The sequence below is a fragment of the Lissotriton helveticus genome, chromosome 11 (genome assembly GCF_964261635.1).
Source record: "Lissotriton helveticus chromosome 11, aLisHel1.1, whole genome shotgun sequence".
Taxonomy (NCBI): Eukaryota; Metazoa; Chordata; class Amphibia; order Caudata; family Salamandridae; genus Lissotriton; species Lissotriton helveticus.
In genome coordinates, this window is record NC_136072.1 from 806,078,663 (window position 1) to 806,098,034 (window position 19,372).

Consider the following 19,372-nt stretch of genomic DNA (forward strand, 5'->3'; position numbering starts at 1 on the left):
CCATCTCTTTTTATATTTTAAACTCGCGCCATATATCCTAATTTACCTCCCTTCCTCTATTTCATTTCACGCCCTTTTCTAATAACCCCTCTCTCTCTGTTTCCCCTTATCAACTAACTCCCTTCTCCGACGTCTCCCTCCTCCATCTGGCTCCCCCTTTCTGTATCTCTCTCTCTCTATGCTTCCTTGCCTCTCCAGTCTCTCCTCCTCTCCCCTCAATATGATTTATTGCTCGCCCTGCTGCTTCTGACAAACTATTTGTAGGAAAATGAGATTTTCTCTCCTGTTGGATGGCTCCTCTGGGATACTAGGGAGGTTGGGGGGCTTTTTTGGAGGGGGGAGGTTGTTGTCGGTTAAGAGAGATTTTTTTCCCTTCCCTTTTCTTTTGCGTTGACTGTGATTTCTTCCCCCAGAGGATCTCCCAGCGCTTAGCCTGCCACACGGGGGCAATGAGGGGGATCAGAGAGAGTGCCGGAGCACTGCAGCCCTGGAGCCACGCGACGAGGCCCGCGCGCCTGACGTCCGCCATTTCCATACATCGCCTCCTCACTCCTCCACTGTTAGTGGCGGAGGAGTGCACACCTGCACCCCTCCCTGCCAGAAATATGTGGTGCTTTCTGCCAAAGTTCGAGCGGGTCTGTCACTTTGACCATCTTGTCATCTAACATGCAGAGAAGAGATGCCGGAACCTATTCTATCAATGATGGCGCGGCGGGGTGGGGGAGCGGGGGGAGGGGGGTGGGGGGGAGGGGGGGGGGGTGATGAGTCTTTACACCCCTTTTTTTGTCAGAGGTGGAAGCTCCTCCTTTATTGTTTACAGAAGTGGTGGTGGTGTTTGGAGAGGGTGGGGGCGGGGGGAGGGGGAGCAGGATTACTACTCCTGCTAACATTAATAACATGTGATAGTTGCCCGTTACTGTCATATGTAAAATGGAGCCACCCTCACACCCACCTTCTTACGGTGAGGCAGCGGGGATAGCTCCATCTGCCTCTACTGTGTAACATGGGAACTGCTACTCCTCAGGCTAGGAGTACCTTAACCCTTTCCGTGTGTGATGACGGAACCGCTCCGTCATCAGCCGCGGTGGCGTTGTGCTGATGACTTAGCGGTTCCGTCATGGCCCGCCCAACGCGCCTGCGCGGCGCTGATTTTACGCCTGCGCGGCGCGTTCTATTAAGTGGGCGGGGCCATGACGGAACCGCTCCGTCATGAGCACAGCTCAACCGCGGCTAGTGACGGAGTGGTTCCGTCACCAGTATGGGCGCGCCGTGCGGCCCCCGCCCCCTTAGCGCTGCGGCGGAATAGCCGCCGCAGCGATGAGGTTAACCAATAGTTTCGTAACCTTTTGGCTTCTGTGGATTCCCCTTACCCCCACACACGAAACACTACTCGAAGCCATCTACATGGTATGAATCTCAAAACAAGAAAAAATCAAATCCGATAATAAGTATAGATAAAAACATACACTAATTAAAATATATTTTAATTTAGAACTAAAAATGCTGAATTAACAAATTTTAATGAGAAGTTTGGAGGTCTTCGAAATGACGTTTTATTTTAAAAGACTAAGCAATATGCTAGACTGTAGCATATTACCTTGTCTTTTAGCTCCTAATGCATGCTCCATATTTGGCGGTGCATATTATCAGTGCTTCAATGAGGCCATCGCTCATCCATCCAAAATTCAGGGGGAGATTTACCAAACATTCACGTAGCTCAGCCCCCCGTGAGGCTGCCCTGCGTTGCGTGATAGGAAGGGAGCAGGTCAGCACCATATCTTAAGGAATATGGCTCTCTCCTCCACTTCTGCTTGCACAGGTGCTGATTTTAGCTGCCGTGCGCCAAGCACACTTCTTAGCGCCATAACGGTACGGTGTGTGCATTAGGCTAGCATAGGTTTTGTTCAGGAAGGGTATCCTTCCTGTACAAAATACGATGCCCAGACATGAAGCAAAGTTTTCCCCACTATGTAAAAGTCGGGAAAAGTTATTTCAAGTGCTAAACAAGTTTAGTGCTGGAAAGTAAATAGGGAAAAAAAGATTTTGCGCCGATTTGTGCCACTTTTGTGATGCAAACACGGCACAAATTCTTAGTAAATCTCCCCCTCAGTTTTCTGTATTAGCGCTGCTTCCACGAATCGAGATAAGGATACCAACTTAATTTTAAGTTTCCAATTTCAAATTCTTTCACATATACAAAGCATTTTAAAATGTTCAAGCCACCAGCTTCCACATGACTTCAACTGTGCTCACGCATAATAGTTAACCGCATGGGCACTAACATGTAAATGCTGCAATAGATGCGCTTCATCGAATGTTCGCCAGCCAGTGATGATGGCATACCTGGTTCCTTGCATTTTACCTGTGCCACATGGCATCCACTGTGGTTTTCATGAACATATACTTGCGTTATCTCATCTAATTATAGAACTAATTTCGATCACTGAAATCGTCTTGGGAGACTATCATAACATCGTTTTCCACACACTGACAATGCCTCTATCTTTGCCCACACTTTCTGGCACTCCCCATTGGACCTGTTTCACCAGATACATTAAGGTGAGAGTGGGTGTAGAGTTTGGGACTTTATTTATAGGTAGCGAATATGTCTTGAGCAGTATAGCGGTTGGCAGGTTTACACACTTGCCTTATATTACGATGGAACCTTGGAATATGTTTAGTTTTGTTTACCAACACCTGGCTCTAATATAGTCAATTGTGATTGAGGCCTGTTCATCTGGAGTACTTTAATTAAATATTTGTTTAGTAAGTCGGAAGGAATAGTCTGTCTACTGATATCACTAATCTCTGAATATGACATAGATATTCTTAGTCCTTTTGCTTTTGCATATATTACCTCTACTGGTTTCCTCTTTTGTGGTTTACAGCATCAATCTAATGAACTTTTGAAGACTTTCAAGTCCTCTGCCTATTTTCCTGAAGTTTACTATCTGACCCAGGTGAGATGTCAGATCTGTTATATTTATACCTTTGCTTTAGACGACTAAGGGAATGAGTGGTAGAATACAGTGACTTGGGAACTGTCCACTTATAGTTCATAAGTGTTGACTATCCGGTCTCTATCTCTCTTTGGTGATGATTTTTTGATTTTACTTCTATTTGCCAAATGTAATCTATCTTTATTTCTTTTAGGACTACGTGAATTGGTCGTGGCATCTTATTTACTCTTATATGAGTGATCACGAAACATCTTACCCTACAGGTTACTGAACCTATATATTATAAAAGGTGAGAGGTATATGAGACTTCTTGTGCGATTCAAATATATCCCTAATGATGTCATTTGGTTAGGAATTGGATATTAGGTACCTTTTATCAGAGATGGAGGTTTTTTCTCGACTTGATCAACTGGTGATCCCTATATAACCGATTGATGCCAATTGTGGATGGTTGCCCCACTATCACGGACATGAATGGCCAATGATTAATTTGTTACATTACATAGTAGGGACGAATGGTATGTGGCCTCTGCTGATCATTGGAACGCCGAGGGTTTGGAGGTGATTAACTGTGATTAGACATGCTTTTTTGTTGCTCCTTTTTCGGTTACAGGTGTGTATCTGTTGCCTTTGGTTCTGTATTTAGCTATTTACTCTATTTTTAACTTTTTTTCTTTTTTCCCCCTTTTCTTCTTCTTCTTTTTCTTTTTCTTTTTTTCTCTCTATTTACCTTTACCACCCGCTTATAAATGCACGGTGACTCTAGCTATTCGAGATGATTCTTTAAAATGGGACTGAATGTACAATTAATTGACATGTTGTTACAATATAGTTGTCATTTTTAATGTTGTGTTGTTTTTTGTTATGTAATTCTCTGTGGTTGTATATGTCTTAACAAACAGACTTTGTGCGAAACTATGTCTTGGGCCGTCTGTGCCAGCAGTATTCTTGTTATACTTTTAAATCTATTTTTAAATGTGTTTCACTATGTATATATTGGTCACATTGTATGTATATTTATGTTAGTCTTTTGTAACTGTTACAGCCCTGACGAAGCTCCTGTGGCACTGGGGAACGAAACGCTTTGGCTGTGTGCCAGTGTTTTTTCAAGAATTTAATAAAAAGAAGAATCTATCAAGTACTTACTTGTCACTTGTCCTGACTTCTATGAAGTGAACCTTCCTTTGGTTTGAACTCTTATTGTAAATAGACATCTCTCAGCAGCGGATGTCGGAAGTTGTTGCACTTAAATTGATGATTTTTTTAAACTAAAAGAGTGAAGGTGCTTGACCTTGGTCTGCTGTTGTGTTTGTACGTGTCACTATAAGAACAATGTCCATTTTCAAAGCACGCTATGTGATCAAGACCACAGGCTTGTGGTCAAAACGCGTCATCCTGACATGCTAAAGCAATAAACTGATTCATTGTATCTTCACTGGAGTCTGTGCCCTTGTTTGGCTCGCTGCGGTCGTTCACTGGGATCCTGGTTTTGTGTTTAAGCCGAGCACCACTGGCTCTGCACCAAAGACCACTTCTTTTCTGTCAAGGGCTCCTGTGATTTTCTTTAGTCGAACAATATATATATCTGAACAACGACAATTGCGGCCGAAACGCGTCAAGATCTAAAGACCGAATAAAATAACAACAGTGCCAAATTCTGTGGGGTTTGTGTGTCTCTGTTCGCCACACAATGTGCGGAAGTGCGGAGATTTCCTGGAATCACTGAGATATATATATATATACATATATATATACATATATATATATATATGTTATGTTATGTTATGTTATATTTATTTTTATATAGCGCGCGGCGACTCAAAAAGAGTATCCCGGCGCTTTAGCAGTGAGACCTACGACGAGATAACATAACACAGCAGTAAAACAAAAAGGGGGAGCTCAATAGAGAAAAAGGGGGAAAAGCCTATAGAGTAAATAACCAGGTCTTTAGACCTTTCCTAAAAGCAAGTAGGCTGGTGGCACCCCGAAGTGTCAGCGGCAGAGAGTTCCACAGCTGTGGTGCCAACAGTCCAAAGGAGCGGCCTCCAATGCGAGCTCTTTTCACACGTGGCACCACCGCCAAAAACTGTGACTCCGATCTGAGAGCGCGGGCCGGATGGTAAAAAGCCAGTCTCCTTTGGAGGTACTTCGCTCCCCCAGCATGGAGGGCTTTATAGGCCAGAGTCAGCGCTTTAAAGATGATCCGCTTGCGGATAGGCAGCCAATGTAGGGCCTGCAAGAGACCCGCAACACTGGCACGCCTATTTAAGCCATAGATGGCTCTCGCCGCAGCGTTCTGCGCAACCTGAAGCCGCTGCAGCAGATACTCTGGCAGGCCCAGGTAAAGGACATTAGCGTAATCCAGCCTGGACCCGATCAAAGCCTGCACGGTCAGTCTCCGATGTTCTTCCGATAAAAGGGGTAAAAACTTCCTCAGCACCTTGAGGAGGCCAAAGCAGGTGCCCGTCACCCCAAGGATCTGGGCTCTCATCGTCAGGCCCTTGTCCATCTTGACCCCCAAGTTCTTAGCAACTAAAGATGGACGGGATGGTGGGAACATGTTGGTAGGCCACCAAGTTTGCCAGTCAGGATCCGACGATATATATATATGTATTTCAACCAGGGGTTGCAAGTGTCCCGTGATACCCCAGAACGAGAGGGTGTCTCGCTAAAGCCAGCACCTGCAAGCTGGCAACACACAACAACCCGTCTTTCTCCAGGTAAGGACAAAAGCGCGCGACAGCTCAGGGATAAACTGCTACTGACTTTAATAATTACCAGCGCTCTGTGTGCAACAACCATGAAACGCAAGGCAGACGTGTTTCGCTTATAATAGCTTCCTCAGTGCCCGTTTCAAAAGTTAAAACAATGTCCTGGGGGTCTGCTGGTATTTTAGCTGTAATTGCGGCCACTCCCAGTAAGGTGCTTACTTGCCCCTCCTCCACCTCCGAGGCTGCAGGACATCTTGCGCTCCACCCACCAAGCCACTGCATACTGGGAGTTGAAGTCCTCCATGAGTGCCCATACAGTGATAGGGCCTCTCAGGCAACAAGTGATGCCCCACACCAAGTTGGATGGTGGGCCCCATTCCTTCGCAGTTCCTTGGAGGGGTACTAGTCAGTTACAGTTTCCCTTTTCAGGCAAATGGTTTCCCTCCTCTCTCCCCTTGTGCCGATAGCCTCTGTGTGGAAATGCAGAGCGTCGGAGGGGGTATCGCGGTGTAGACAATACTTCAACCAGGGGTTGCAGATGTCCCTTGATACTCCAGAACGAGAGGGCGTCTCGCTAAAGCCAGCACCTGAAAGCTGGCAACACACAACAAACAGTCTTTCTCCAGGAAAGGACAAAAGCGCGAGACAGCTCCGGGATATACTGCAACTGACTTTAATAATTACCAGCGCTCTGTGTGCAACCATCAACTCCCAGTATGCAGTGGCTTGGTGGGTGGAGCATGAGATGTCCTGCAGCCTCGGAGGTGGAGGAGGGGCAAGTAAGCACCTGACTGGGAGTGGCCGGAATTACAGCTAAAATACCAGCAGACCCCCAGGACATTGTTTTAACTTTTGAAACGGGCACTGAGGAAGCTATTATAAGCGAAACGGGTCTGTCTTGCGTTTCATGGTTGTTGCACACAGAGCGCTGGTAATTATTAAAGTCAGTTGCAGTTTCAAGGCTTCCCCTTGAAACTACATTGATAGCAATGCAGCAGAGCCTCCAGACCATAGATACACTGAGCTTGCGGCTGGACCACATGGCGGCAAAACTGGATAAACGGACCACACACATAACAGCAGCCGAACAACGTATATCATCTGTGGAGGATGAACCACATTACACTGCCACTAAATGCCTAAATATGGAGAAAGTACTAGAAATAATACATGCAAAATAATGAAGAACTGGAAGTGCGCTTAAGGCACAATAACCTCAGCATAATGGGAGTCCCTGAGTCTACTAACACCGGCCGCCTTTGGGACTACAGGGAAACCATACTGAAAGACATCTTTGGCACAGAACAGTTGTCCACAGTCTTGCTAGCAGGGACAGCAATCACTGGCAGCATGACCCCTTCCTGGCTCCTCACCGTGGCTCATCATCACCAAGCTATTGAGTTACAGGGAACGTGTTACTGTGCTCCGCCTGTTCTGAGAAAAATAAAGAATAAAATATCAGGGTAATGAGATGGCCTTCTTCCCTGACTTCACAATGGCAGTGCAGGCAGTGCGCAGAGAATTCATACATGTCAAGAAAAAACTGCGGACAGCCAATATTCCGTATACTGTGCTGTATCCAGCCTGCCTCAGGATTGAACATGATGGGAAACAAAAGGTTTTTACTTCGCTGAGGGCTGCCTCGGAATGTCTTAAAAATATCCAGCGGGCCCGGCCCAGTCAGCTGCGCTCTTCGTCCTCGGCCCAGGGAGAGCGAAATGTGTGGTGACATGCCAGAGAACTGTAAGTAAGCCCTAAGCAGTGTCTCATTCACACATAGACAGATATTATAGAAGGCTTGTCCACTTAATGAGTGAACTAGGACACCTGGCCAATGGAGAAGTGATGACTTGATTGTGATGGGTCTAATTCTTGTACCATACACACTTTGAGCTGAGCCACTGTGCCCAGTTGGTTGACTGATGCAGCAGTTGGACACTGCGGCGAGATGGCCTGCACTTTTTTATTGGTCCACACATGACATTCTTGTCGTCGGCCACCCCCATTCAATGGGAGGGACTTCTGGCCTCTAGCTGCCTCTGCGAGGGAATACCCCACTTGATGCTTTTTGGATGACTGAGTTAACCATGATAGATTGTAATGTATGTTTAGCATTTGTGTTTCTGTTGTTGTTTTTTACAAGGTATGCCTTTGGCGGATGTATGTTGTTGCAACGCATGCTTTCACAACGCATGCCTTTACCACGCAGGTTTTACAACGCAAGTCGTTACAACGACTTGCGTTGGGTGGCGCTGGATAGTGGAATACTTTAATTTACTATTCCAACTCCAGTCCCCGTGGATAGTAGGGAAGGTTTTGGATAGTAAATTAAACTATTCCCTATCCTACAGCGTCCCCCAGCGCAAGTCGTTGTAACGACTTGCGTTGTAATACCTGCGTGGTAAAGGTACTGCGTTGAAAAAGTTGCGTTGTAAAGGATGTTCCCCCCTTTGGCATGATTGGGATGCTGAAATGGGTGAGGGGAGGGTGCTGCCTGTTGCATGCCTTTGTTACAGTACATTATGAAAATGTTCACTCCTATACCACACAGTGTCCAGGCACTACGAATACATAAAAGGGTGCTCGCCCAAGTTCCACCAACATGACACACACACAGGGTTGGCTTAAGTTACTAACTTGGAAAGTCAGTGGGTTAAATAGCCTCCAAAAATCCAACAGGTACTTGCTTATCTGGACTGACATCAGGTGCACCTAATTTTAATGCAAGAAACACATCTCACACATGGCAAAGACCTACACATAGGATCTAGATGGGCTGCAGTGAGAGCAGCCTCATCGTATTCATTGTATTATAGAGGTGTCCTCATACTAATAAAGAAAGGGCTTACATTTACGCTTACCCACACTGTCTCAGATGACAAAGGACACTGTACAAAAGTACAAGGTAGCCTATGTGTCACGACACTCCCCATTATTAACATGTACAGGCTGAACGTGGATGACACTGACTTCTATCATTAACTGGCGAGCCGCTTATAGACTTTGCAACCAGCAACACTTATTTGGGTCGGAGATCTCAACACATATCTAGAACCTAAGCTGGATCTTAACACCTCGACTGACTGGCAGGGAAAAGACTCCGCCTGGATTATCCGGGATATAACGGATGAGCATGACCTTGTAGAATTGTGGAGAGTGCAGCATCCGAATGTTAGAGAAGGGACTCGTACCTCCTCAGTGCACAAAACATGGTCCAGACTGGACTATTGGCAGGTATCGAGCGAAGTTAACACATGGGTCAAGGCTGAATTACATTTACCTAGGACACTGTCGGATCATTCGCTTGTGTTATTAAAGATGACAGTTCCCACACACCGCCCTCCACAGTTTCAATGTTGACTACAGGCCTCTGCCCTTACTAAAGCCCATCTTTAGAGAGGGAGTGCACAAGGCCATTGTTCATTATTTTCTTGACAATAAGGCTCCGTGGAAGGAGCAGACACACTATAGGAAGCATTTAAAATCTCCATAAGAGGGATATCTATGGGGTTACAGGCAGGAATGCTTAGAGCCCTCCCCTCCAGGATGCAAACTATAGAACATAGGCTTAAAAGTCTGGAAAGGCAATATGAGGCACAACCAATTTCCACCACTTTAGCAAAAATCAGGGAGCAGGTCACTGAATATAATGATACAGCAGTGCAAGAGGGGAAGCATACGTCTAGGCGTTGAGTGGTGAAATCATATGGTGAGGGTAGGAGACCAGGCCATAGTCTGGCCGCTAAGATAAAAGACAGTAAACACAGACATACATTGTGGGGTTGGAATCATGAGAAGGGAAAATGTGTAATACCACTCTGTTTATTTTGACCCAATTCCTGGATTATTACTCTGATCTTTATGAACCACGGAGGCTGCAACTGAAACGTCCACCTACCTAGTTGAGCTGACACTAGCATGACTTTCTCTGAGACAGAGGGAATTTCTAGTGCAACTAATCACCCTACACAAGGTATGTGAAGCTGTTATCTTATTGCCAAATGGAAAAGCATCAGATAGTGATGGGATACCCAGTGAATTCTATAAAGAGTATGCAAATCTTCTTGCACCGCATCTACACACCATGTATACAGAGGCCTATGAGAAACAAAAATTGTCCCCGACCTTGTGCAAAGCACTCATAATTACACTCTTGAAGCCAGGCAAGAGCCCCGAACAATGTGACTCATACAGGCCTTTATTGCTTCTGAATATAGATACTAAAATACTTCAAAAGTCATAGCCACTAGACTGCAACCACTTCTTCCCACACTTGTACTGCATGATCAATTGGGGTTTGTTCCTGACCGGTCCACCTCACATAATTTGCTGACATTATTTGCAGTTCTATATCAACTGGACGCTTCCCTTGAAGCGGCGGCTGTGCTGCTTGATGCTGTAAAACTTTTGATTTTATACAAGGGGACTATATGTTTGTTGTTCTTCACCTTATGGGTATGCCCCGGGCGTTCACACAGTGGATACACTTATTGTAAACAGACCCAGTGGCTAGAGTGCTCATTAATAACAATACATCAACCCTGATGTGGATATGTACGGGTACGCGACAAGGCTGCTCCTTATCGCCATTATTGTTTTGGAAAGCAATGGACTGTAGAATATGACAAAACGTGTTGCAGTAGTGCCTGGGTTTCAGAGACGCCAACTCGCCATTACACTATATGAAGACGACAAGGTACTATACTTCCACAGCCCTAACACACAGCTAGCCCCTCTGATATGTGAAGTATGAGAGATACACTGGCCTCAGTCTTAACTGGGATAAATCAACCATATTTCTCCTGACACCAAGCCCTGTAGCGCATGCCCTAGACTTCTCGCTTGAGTGGAGAAAAGAGCAGGTCAAGTACCTGGGGGTATGGGATGTATGTTGTTATAACGCATGCTTTTACCACGCATGCCTTTACCACGCAGGTTTTACAATGCAAGTCGTTACAACGACTTGCGTTGGGGGGTGCTGGATAGTGGAATAGTTTAATTTACTATTCCCACTCCAGTCCCCGTGGATAGTAGGGAAGGTTTTGGATAGTAAATTAAACTATTCCCTATCCTACAGCGCCCCCCAGCACAAGTCGTTGTAACGACTTGCGTTGTAATACCTGCGTGGTAAAGGTACTGCATTGTGAAAGTTGCGTGGTAAAGGATGTTCCCCGGGGGTATGTATCCATGGAAATCCTGCGATCGTTCTTAGGAAAAATTATATTCAGGCAATCTCCAGATTGGAGGAACAGATGATGGGATGGATTAGATTGCCGCTGTCACTAGCCGACAGAGTGGCATTTATAACAAGCATTTACAATGCAATGGTCTCGGCATTATTAAAGGTAGAGCTATTGGCATTGCTCATGACATTTTTTTTTTAAAATCATAAATAAATGGCATTGTCATTTACATTGCAAATAGCTTAATCGTTAAATAAATGGCATTGTCATTTACAATGTCAATAGCTTAATCGCTCGCAAATGCATGACCTATTGCATTTACAACCACACAGAGCCACACACACAAAGCCACACACACACACATACAGAGCCACCCACACAGAGCCACCAACACAGAGTCATTCACATAGAGCCACCTACACAGAGCCACCCCCACACAGACAGAGCCACCCACACATAGAGTAACCTACAAAAAAAGCTATCCACACATAGAGCCAACTACAAAAAAAGCTTTCCACACAGAGCCACACACACACACACACACACACAGCCACACACACACACACACACACACACACTGTGTACTGCCATGCTGTCAGGGATTCTGCAGCTTTACCTGCTGTGTACTGTCACATGCTATCAGGGGTTCTGCAAATGTACCTACAGGGTGCTACCACATGCTGTCAGGGATTCTGCAGATTTACATTTTGTGTACTGTCACATGCAATCAGCGATTCTGCAGTTTTATCTACAGTGTGCTGTCACATGCTATCAGGGACTCTGCGGATTTACCTGCAATGTATTGCCACATGCTGTCTGGAATTCTGCTGCTTTACCTGCCGTATAATGCCGCATGCATGCTGCCTGGGCCTCTGCAGCTTTACCTGCTGTGTACTGTCATATGCTGTCAGTGATTATGCGACTTTGACTGCTATGCACAGTAAAACACTGTCAGAAATTCTGCAGCTTTCTTTACGTGTTAAGCATTACCCAACACGGTCTTCACATGCCAGTCTGCCGTTCTAGCTGATTGTTTTTACGGCTTTATGTGGCCACACGCTTACAGATACATGGACCTATATATGTGGCATAAAGTACCTTAACATAACACGGACTTATGCTGCCATACAACAAGCTCACCCGCTGAGTTTAAAAGACCTTTCACATACTGCCTGCAGGTGAGCTTCATCTCATGGTTCATAAAGAGCATCCCGACATAAACAGGAGAGGTCTCCTATGGGTTCTCTTAAGCAGAACCATATGTCCCACCCTCCCCCTGAATAAACGGATCAAGCTGTTCTGAGACGCACCTGCAATAACCGACAGGGTGTACCCACCTCCCCCCACACTACACCGGATCTCTGCCAGCGCCACCTTACTGCAGTGCTCGTCGAGCTCCATGATGTCATAAATATGCGACGCCAGCCAGAGACAGATATTTTCAGGTCTGGGTGGCCCAAGGCATGCCGGGAGCTGTAGTCAAGTTTTCCCTAAGCGTGACGGGTGTTGAAGTTAAAACGTCACTGGCTTAACGCCGGCGCCGTTGTCATGGCAATCCTGAGCCACTGTCCTGCACAGCGGTGCGTTCACACTCACATTCCTGCAAGGGACGAAAGCCCAGAAATTATAAGTCCCCATGTGATTCTCCCCGGGAGCCAGCCACACCACGCGGACAACAACGGCCCTGTTCAGATACGCCCGGCCTTAATCTCCCACACAACTCCCGAAATACACACCAGCGTTTCCAAAATCAGCGTTAGTCCCCATGTGATTCTCCCCGGGAGCCAGCCACACCACACGACAACAACGGCCCTGTTCAGAGACGCCCGGCCTTAATCTCCCACACAACTCCCGAAATACACACAGCGTTTCCAAAATCAGCGATATTCGAGGAAAACCAAAACAAACTTACCTCTCCTTCTCAGAGTCCACAGCGTCGGCTCGGGTGTCCCCGTTCTGCGGGGCCGGATAAGAGCGGATGGATGCAAGGGCCGGACGCAGGCGGGCAGAAATGGCTGCCGCAAAGCTCCGAAATTTTCGGAATCGGGGGCATGTTTTTGGGTGAGTGACGGATGACGTCGCAGGTAGAAAGAACGTAAAAAACACGCCCCGAATCCGAAAAAGACGGGGCTTGAACCGAGTGACACCCCTCTCCTCCAATGGCTGGCCAGCATTTACTAGGCCAGCCAATGGAGAAGAGGGGCGGGTTCCAAGCCCCCTCTAAGAATCATTAAATCTCGGGCTCCGCCCACTGCTACGCAGTCCGACGGTCCCTCGACCTAAAAATGATCGTGCTACTTCACTATCTTTATTGTTTGTCAATGTACCCATCATCCTAACCAATGCCTTCTTTAATACTTTTCGTTCCAACTTGATCACACTCGATTGGATGGGCAAACAGCCCCGATGTAGCTGGGAGACGCTCACCAGGCCATATGCACTGGGAGGATTTGGCGCTTTAGACATGTACCCATATTACTTTTGCTCCCAGGTGCACTTTAGTAACTGCTGATACTTCCTCACTCTATTTTTACCACATTTAGCGATTGAAGCAGGTGATGCACATTCCATACCACTTAAGGCTATTCTGCCACATGCTGCACGGTCGGAGGACACTACGTTGAAAATTAATAAATCAATAGTACTATAAAAGCCTGGCAACAACTGACATTGTTGGAGGGGAATATACCAATATATGCCCCAACCAGACCACTGTTCTGTCACACAGGAATTTAGAGTGTTTGATATTCTAGTGGAGTTTGGATTGGTAATGATGGGGAATATTTACCCGCAGGGTATTTCATATCCCTGGAAACTATTTTACTAAACCACCATTCAACCCCCCTTCTAGTATTCACTTATCACTGACTCCACGAGGCACTGAAAGCGCTACATCCGCAGCTTTCAAAGGCACCACCTGCGCTGGGACCACTACAGGCCATGCATACCAGCGATTCACGTAAAAGAATAATAACTAGACTGTACACTACTGCACAAAAAGGGACTCCTCCCAACCAGGTTAAACACATAGATAAATGGAATACTGTATTAGACCCTCCGCTCTCACTGAAAAATTGGAAATTCTGTTGCGTGCCCGCTGGCTGATTACCAGCTAATTGCAATCTATGAATCATACATTTCAAATATTTACAGTACCTATATTACACCCAACACCAGCTATAGAATTATGGGCTGGTGTGTCTTCTAGCTGTGTGCGCTGCGGCATGCCTAATGCCCATTTTATGCATCTGGCCCTCAGTTGTGAGAAGGTGCAACATTTCTAGACACAAGTTACCCAGGCATTATCAGACATGGTAATGGAATCAGTAGACTGCCCCCCCCAACACATTTGTCTATTAGGTCTCATCACAGATCTACAACCCTAGAGCCATAAATTGGTGACAATAACACTGCTACTTGCAAAGAGAAATGTATCTCAAAATTGGGGAGGGAGAGTGGCACCAAAATTCGATCAATGACCAGTGGATGTGGCATATTGTAAGGACCAGTTAGATATGTATGCAGTAGAATTACCAGTAGCTTCGAGACTCAAGAATATATAGGTCCCATTTATGATATACTTAACAGCTCATTCACTAGGGGACACACTGGAGTTGCTGGACCTGCCCTGAACTGTAGCTATACCATATATACAAACCAAATGGTGTTGGTGATATAGTGCAATGACAAATGTGTTGGATATGTAATGTGCAGGATGTGATGATACAGTGGTTGTAAAGTTGTACACTTTGTAAATATGAATTTAAAAAATTGAAAAAGCTAAACATAGCTTTTTACATATTTATATAAATAAACGGGAGGCCTCCCCCCTCGGAGCCATTAATGCCACTGGGAACACCACCCCTCAGGGTCGACTCCAGCTATGCTTGGAGGTGCTCACACCTGGACATAGCGGTTTCTCTGTCCAAACCTGTGTTTGCTTTCACTTTGAAGGAGCAACTTTAAAACTCCCGCTAAGTGAGAGCAAACATTAAGGGACTTATTTATGAGTTTTTGCCGTAGGGCAGCACAGCACCAGCACAGCAGGCCTTCCTGCTGTGCTGCCCTACTGCAAAAGAAAAGGGCAGGAATGCACCGTATCTATCAGATACGGCGCATTCTTGTCCTTTTCCCCTACGTTGGTGCACAATGGGTTGCAGTGCGCCAACACAAGCACCTTTGCACCATGGTGCAAGGGTGCCTGTGTTGCAGGATGATTATGTGCAGGAAGGTTTTGGCGCAAGGGTGCCTGTGTTGCAGGATGATTATTTATGTGCAGGAAGGTTTTCAATCGCTAGAGGCTTTTTCCTCTTTCTATGTGTGCTGCAGAGTTTGGCTGTTTTGGTGGGTTGCTTTATTCCACATCAAGGAAAATGTATTTACATTGGTACAAACAAATGTACTATTGGCTTTGAATTACAGTAACCTGAAGATGTAGTTTAAACACACATGGATTACTAAATTAATATTATTTTTTAAAGAACGGAATGGAAAAAGCATTGCTAAAGTAATGGCTCACCATTGCAGCAGTGAATTACATTTAGTTGTAGACGGGTATCTACATGTTATAAGGAAGCTGAAGTAGGCTGACCCATTTCCCCATGCAGTATGCTTTGGTGGGTATCAGCACATTTTGAATGACTCCTGACCAACAGCTCTTCCGTGTATGTATGTATGCAAGTATTTTTTGTATTTCTATTTTTTTATTACCTGAGGCTGGCAAGAGAAATAAAACTACCTCTAGATCAGAGCGAAAATGAACCTTTGGTCTTAAGGACGTTTCTAGGTTCCAAATTCATCAGTATATTTTAAAAATGGATTACGGGCATACTTATATTACGGAGAGAAACATAACATTGTAAGCTGCAGGAATATGCATGTTTGTTTTTAAAGTGCAACCCCAACACAATTAATGACAAATAAAAAAAAACACTAACTAAACCTGATTGAACACCTCGTATATATACTAAATTTCATTCAATACTCTGGATTAATGAAATGGGCAACAACCTGCATCGGAGCAACTGTGCACAGAGGGACAACTCCTTAGACTTACTTGAATAGCTTGAATAGTTCTTCACAGTGTCAAGGTCAAAGATACTCCTTTACGGGACGCTCTAAACATTTTAAAGATTGAAGAAATTTAAGGCTAGAAAGTCATAAACTACTGGTGTGTAACTTCTGGAATCACAAGTGTGGACATTTCAGGAGTGCCCATTTGATCAGACCATTGGTCAGCTCTTCACTGTCATGCAGGTGTGACTATGCCTTGCTCATGAGCTCTGCCATTGTCATGCGTCATAACACATAGTTCACCACATCTCCAGCGGGACAGCTAGAGTTTCTTTTCCAAACTCTACTCCTTAGTAGAAGAGGGCACAAGTACAAAAGAGGAGTTCAGAGTTAATGAACCAGACTCCTCGAGCCTGTGAGCAAAGAACAAGCATGAGGAGAAGCGGGACTTGCTTTCACCCTTAGTGGTTGCTCTCTGAATTAGATACTGTGGCCCAGCAGGGAAACGTGCCTTCTGAGCTTCAAGACTTGTAACAGATTTAACAGTGCAAAGGAGTAACTTACTGAGAGGAGATGGAGTGTTGGCAGACAGTGGATGACACTGAATGGCAATGAATGGGTGATCTGGAGCAGTGAGCTTGACTGAAGAAACTTACAACAGCCACAGGGAGACACCAGGCAATGGTGAAATGGGGAAGACAAAGAGAGCCGAGATTTGTATGGTGCCAAGGGCCGTGGTATTGCTAACACAAATCAAATTATTCGCATAATGTTTTATTGAATGAAACAATGTGCAGAATCAATATGGAAAATGTTTAAGGTAAAAATTGCAGTTGGCATTCATACTTGTAACCTATAGACCTGTAACCTAGTAATAGGGCCTGGAGTTCATTTTTAAGTTGACATATGTGAGTGCACCATGTTGTTGTGTGAAAGTGCATTAATGCTGAAATGCTTGTTTTTCACTTTGACAAACTGTGCAAGTTGTTTTTCTTCTCTTTGCTGCAGACTTAGCATTTTTGGAAGCTACTGTTTATCAGTTAATGAATAGGCATTTGTTGTATACGACGACTGGTAGTGAGATTCATACCACAAAACATGTAGATGCCAAAGAGGATGATTCATGGGAAGACAATATTACCAACAAGAAAGGAGGCACCCGCAACCTTCAAGGACACATAGCTAAATGAAGATTGTACTCTGGTGAGAAGTTGGGGAGCAGCCCTGTTCCCAGGAGAGTGGTGAAATCTTATTGGTCAACGTGAAGAAGAAAGATGATTAATGTTACAACTTAAAAAATGTGTGTTATATTAGTGTCTGCTCCTAGCTTAGGGCATAGTACTTCCTCGACTTCCTTTTGCAGAATACATTAGATGTGTTCCCTTTTCCCGACTCTCAAAGAGGAGACTCTGTATTGAGTTTTCTGGACATCTCTTTCTGAGAAGTCTTAGTTTATTTACTGATCTGTCATTATTAATCGAGCTGAGAATATTTTCCAGCTTACTCTAATAGAATTTTTATGATTATGCTCACATCTCTCATCAGAACTCCTCATGGGTTTGTGTACTAACACCTTGATTTCCAACCCCGCATTTATCTTGAATTAGCTTAGAATAGGGACTTTTCTTAAAGGAACGCACTTGTTATATTTACTATTCATGCTTATTTGTGATTCATTGACTAAATATTGATTGCTTGATTGTCGACCCATATTGATGAATTTTGGAGAATAATACTTCAATAAATGAATGAACAACAAACAGATTCAAATAAAACTTCTTTAAATCTATTTAACTTTCTTTATCGACTAAACTAAAGTAATAATAATTGGTAATGGCTTTATGTTGAGAATTATCTTTGACATCGCAGCTGACAAAAGATCCATCTACCTGAGATGTACACCGGGTTCTTGGTGAAGAGTTTGTGACCGGCTGAATCCCGTGCTCCAACAGTTAGTAGCAAAGTATGGTTCATGTCATGAGCCAAGAACTGTAATAATATCTAGCCTTAGTTTGACAATCCCCATATTCTTAAGCCCAAAGCCCATTCAAGACGATTGACAGGGGTGTGGTTTCAAAGGCGGTTGTAGTGGTAAAGGTGTGAGCATTAGAAGGGCCATGTGTTGCTATTGTTTTTGCTGAGATTGTCTTATTGTTGTGCTTTAGAATAAGTGGTGTGTGAGTGCTAAATGTTGAGCAGTTGGAGTGGTTATCGGACTCAAGGTAGTCTAAGATAAAAGGATAGATAGATGGATAATTAAACAGTTGAAGTTGTGTTGCTACTTGTCTGCTGAGATTTGTGGTGTATATTCGTGAGGTGCACGATAGAGATTGGGACTATAATGTTGTTCTGATTGCATAAACATATTGCTGTTAGTGAAGCCAATTACTTAAATGGAAAGCTACATCAGTTAGAGTGATTTCCACTGGTTGAGATTTCATTTGTGTGTGTCAGTGTGTAAGTCTAAGAAAGGTGGATGGTGTTAAAACCTTATTTTTGATTGATTCTTGTGTGATTAAAGTATTTCCTATTTTGACTTTCTTTAGTGCAGCAGACAAAATTATTTGTTTATTGAGCTTTGCTTATGGTTGTAGAATTTGAAAGGAGGATGAACTGCTGCAAGGAGTGAGAAAATATGCCATAGAGTGCCACACTGAGATTGGTTGGTTGGTGTACTGTTGGGCTACTATTGGTTAATGACGACACCGAGTGCCCTGCTCGCATAGGTCAGTTGATGTGAAAGTGCTGTTTTGAGATTGGTTAATGAGTCTTCAAGTATTAAAGCTGTCACAGGATTGGAGAAAAACATTAACGTTTACGGAAACTGAATCAAAACACTGAAATTTGAATTGATCACTGCACATTTATTGTAGAATTATTGCAAAAATTAAATGTTTCAAAACCATAAGAGATTTGATGTAAGAGTTTCAGTTGGGGAAGGTGAAGAGATGCCACAGGGGGGTACACCAGCTTATTACATGATGACAAATGTAGGATTACATATATGTTTAAGGCTTCTTCAGTGGTGCTAGATTACTGAAAATGAGGGTCCATTGAAGTTTTCACAATATGGTACATTCAATTGAAATTTAATTGAACATTTGAGGGAGAAATTATATGAGCTGAAACCACCTTCTAGACCCACATATATGAAGCATTACATGCATGGGGAAGAGCAGCTCATACTAAAGGCAGAAAGAGGTATCAGAGTAGTGTGAAGAACGCTGTACAAAATTAGGTAGATGCCCAATGGAACGAAGGCCAGCAAAAGTGGAGAATGTATAAAAGATGGCGCTATAATGTATCCAGTTATAACCAAAGTAAAGGTAAAAAATTATCAGAAACTGAAAAATGAGGGACAAGCTGCAAAGAAAATAGGCACTGATAGTGATTCAGGGGATTATATTCTGGATGCATTATTGGCTTTGTGTCCAACAGCCTATTTAGCCATTTGGCTTCAGCAACAAATGCTGATGTTGATATGATTACTAGTGCTATGGTGGCT

The 19,372-nt window shown here is 44.3% G+C and overlaps 1 long non-coding RNA gene across 1 annotated transcript; it reads left to right on the forward strand.

The window, feature by feature from the left end:
- Positions 1 to 2,885: 2,885 nt before the first annotated feature.
- On the forward strand, positions 2,886 to 17,548 carry LOC144791192 (uncharacterized). The gene is made up of 3 exons (XR_013602326.1): positions 2,886 to 2,960; positions 3,154 to 3,249; positions 16,876 to 17,548. It is a non-coding gene; the product is annotated as an uncharacterized LOC144791192 (long non-coding RNA).
- The last annotated feature ends 1,824 nt before the right edge of the window (positions 17,549 to 19,372 follow it).